Genomic DNA, 3,367 nt, shown 5'->3' with positions numbered 1-3,367 from the left:
TTACTTTGTTTTCATATTCTCCAAGTATCAGGTATGTGGTTCTGATCTCTAAATCATCTACATTTCTTTCTTGTTTTTCCATTCTACATGCTTGATTCTGAATGTTGAATCTTCGAAATTTGACCCTTATTGCATGCTACGAACTCACCCCGTTAATCCTACATGCCTTAAGACCCTTCACATAGTAAACAGAATGGGGGTATTGTGTTAACTAAATCAAATGGGGTTGTATGTTTCTAATAATTGTTTCTGACCTAAGTTGATAGTCCTCCAAATTGGCATGCTAAAACTCGAGAAATTATTGCCTTAGGATTGCTAGTATGATGCGTAATTGGGTTAGAAATTGTGGGTTGATAAATATTCTTTCGATTAGAATTTTAGGGGACAATTGAGGCATCCCCAGTTCTGTCACTGAAGGACAGAACGAGACCCCGTCGACGGACCACCGTGACCTCGACGGACCGTCATGGGGTCCACCCACCGATTCCCATGTATTTTCTCCAAGTGTCCAACGACGGACCTCTAGAGGGACCGTCGTGCCCTCTACGATCAGTCCTACACAACCGTCATTATTGTTAGAGACTTTCTTTCTGAGAGTCTCCAATAAATTTTCTCAAGTATTTCATGACGGACCGTCATGACGGTTCGTCATGCTCACGACAGACCGTCAACTGGTCCGTCGTCCAGCACAGAAATTACAACAATACGATTTCAGTTTTGGTTTTTCTTTTTTGTTTTCTTCTTTACATGTCTTGTTTGTTTCTACTGGTACTAATTGTTGTTCTTTTCAGGTACTAACACTTATGGCACCAAAGCTATATCGCGTGTATGCACGAGGGCACTCAAAGTCCGTCGCCCCATCTGCCCGACTGGTCATTCGCTCTGACGATGAGCGTGACCCCGAATACGTGCCCCCAGGCACTTTCACTCCTACACGGGCTTCACGTACCACCAGAGCCACCCCCACGAAGGTGGCCCCGGCGTAGTCACTACCTCCCAGTTTGAAGAGGAGCGCATACTGACCGGCACGCCTTCTGGGTCTACTACACACTCCAGGGATGCTTTCGGCTCTGAGGAAGTATCGAGTTCAGAAGAAGTCTTCGGGTCTGAGGGAGGATTCTGCTCCAGCCACTGCATCTCAATCCGCCTCGTGTGATGAGGCCAATAGTGCTGATTCCACTCCGGCAACACTGACTGGAGTCCCCGCCCCGGTTGCCGACCAGCCCAACTGGTGGTGTGTTAAGGGGCAGTTTCAGGTGTACTCAGACGCCAAGTTGCCGAATGATAAGGGGGTTATGACTCGGACCCTTACACTGGAGAGGTGGGTTCTCATAAGGAGTCTCCCCACCATGCCGGCAATCCATGCCCTCTTCACCAGGCACCAGCTAGAATGGATGGTCGTGATGTGGGCCGATACAGTGAGGAGTTGGTCAGAGAGTTCTTTGCCTTGTATGCAGCGATCTCCGAGCCCAGATAGACAGGCGGGCTGCTCCCGCCAAACAGGCCACGCTAGAGCACATTCGAGTCCGCGGAAAGCGGGTATACATCTCCTTGCCCACCATCCGCTGGTATCTATACGACGAGACTTCTTAGTCCAACCAGACTCCTCTCATTGCCGAGTTCGACTACCGGTGGAAACTGGTTAAAGATGGACAGTTCCTGTGTGAGCCAGATTTGAGAGAGACCACCAAGAGGTGGATTTCCCGGTACTTGTCTGTTGATGGAGAGGCTGTTGATTGGGTACTTGAGCCGAAGGGAGCCATCAAGAAGGCTAACCTGACCTTCACGGCCAAGTTTTTGTGGTTGATAGTCCGCCACTGCCTTTCCCCCACTGCTGCAGACAATATTGTCACTTGGGATTGCGTTATTCTGATGGCGGCGATGATAGCAGGGTTCGAGGTGGACTTCGTTTGGCTTCTTCAGGTGGTCATGCATGAGAGGGACTTCAAGGTTACTACTACTTACCCATTTCCGTGCATGGTGTTTGCTTTGTGCAGTTCCGCAGGTGTGCCTATTTGGCACATCGATCAAATCAATACCCTATCGGGCACTATTGACATAGGCCTTATCAGGGATGAGGCCAATGAGTTGGCCCCACGCAGAGGGCCCCGCCCGGAGGTACCTCCGCTTGGTGAGAACCTGGAGGAAATTGTAGAGCAAGCCCAAGAGGCTACCCAGGCTACATCTGAGCCTAATGACACCACCCCAGTCGAGTCTATACCGGGTGTTAGCACCACTCCGAGCTCCTCTCTCTTGACTCCCTGCGCTACTCTAGTCCTACTTGCTAGGGTCCAGAAACTTAAGGCCCAAATGGCCACTCTTCTGCATCACATCCAGCCTTGGATGCAGAGGTCTATTGCTGAGGCGGAGGAGAGCATCGAGCGGAAGATGGACCAACACACGGAGAGGAAGATCATGGAGGTTCATCAGTGCCTGGACGCTTTTGAGTTGCGTGTGCTAGCTCGGCCAGCCCTCCGATGGACGTTTCGATGCTTCAGGCTGCTGTAGAGAGTCTAAGAGCGGACCTGGACATGATTCTAGAAGCTAGGGTGCGTGAGTCTGAGTCACCTTCTATAGAGCCCACCGAGGATACTGTTTTGGCGGCCTTGTTCTCCACTGTTACAGTGCCACCACCTCCACCACGAGAGCATGCCAAGAGGCGTAGAGGTCGGAATGAGGATGAGGCTAGGGCACAAAATAGGGAGCGCCAAGAGTTGGAGGCTGCGAGGAGAGCCTCAATTGCTGATGAGGAGGCCCGTCAGTTGGGGGCTATTGAGTTAGCTGCTGGGGCGTCTAGCTCCAATGTTATTGAGGCAGAGAAGAGCACTACTGATGGTGCTGTGATTTTTGAGAGAGGCACTACTGAGGGTGCTGTTGATGCTGAGGACACTACTGAGGGTGTCCAGACTATAGAGGCTATGGGTTCGGGGACACCGGATCCACCAGCTTGTTGATCGACGGTGCTTTGCACCTCAGGTTTGCTTCACCTACCACTCTATTATTTTGGATTCTTTTATGCATTGGGGACAATTGCATATCTTTTTGTTGGGGGTGGGGTAAATGGGGAGTGAGTGCTAGGGTGAAGTCTGAGTAGCCCAACTCACGATCCTCTTTTGGGGTTTTCTTGCCTGTGTTCTTTTCCCCCAAGAGACTGATTATTTTTATTGCTGAACCGGCATGTCTATATCCTGTGTACATATTATAACTCTGAAGCATGATGGCTAAAACAGAAATGATATCCTGATGTAATGAAAATGATGCATGACTAGGCATAGTAACTGATAAATGTGTGGCTCTAAGTATGACATAGAGATACACCACTGCATGACCCTAAACCTAAGACTCAAACTAGGTATATGATAATATG

This window comes from Solanum pennellii, chromosome 6 (genome assembly GCF_001406875.1).
Source record: "Solanum pennellii chromosome 6, SPENNV200".
NCBI classification, from domain to species: Eukaryota; Viridiplantae; Streptophyta; class Magnoliopsida; order Solanales; family Solanaceae; genus Solanum; species Solanum pennellii.
This window is presented reverse-complemented; position numbering follows the sequence as displayed.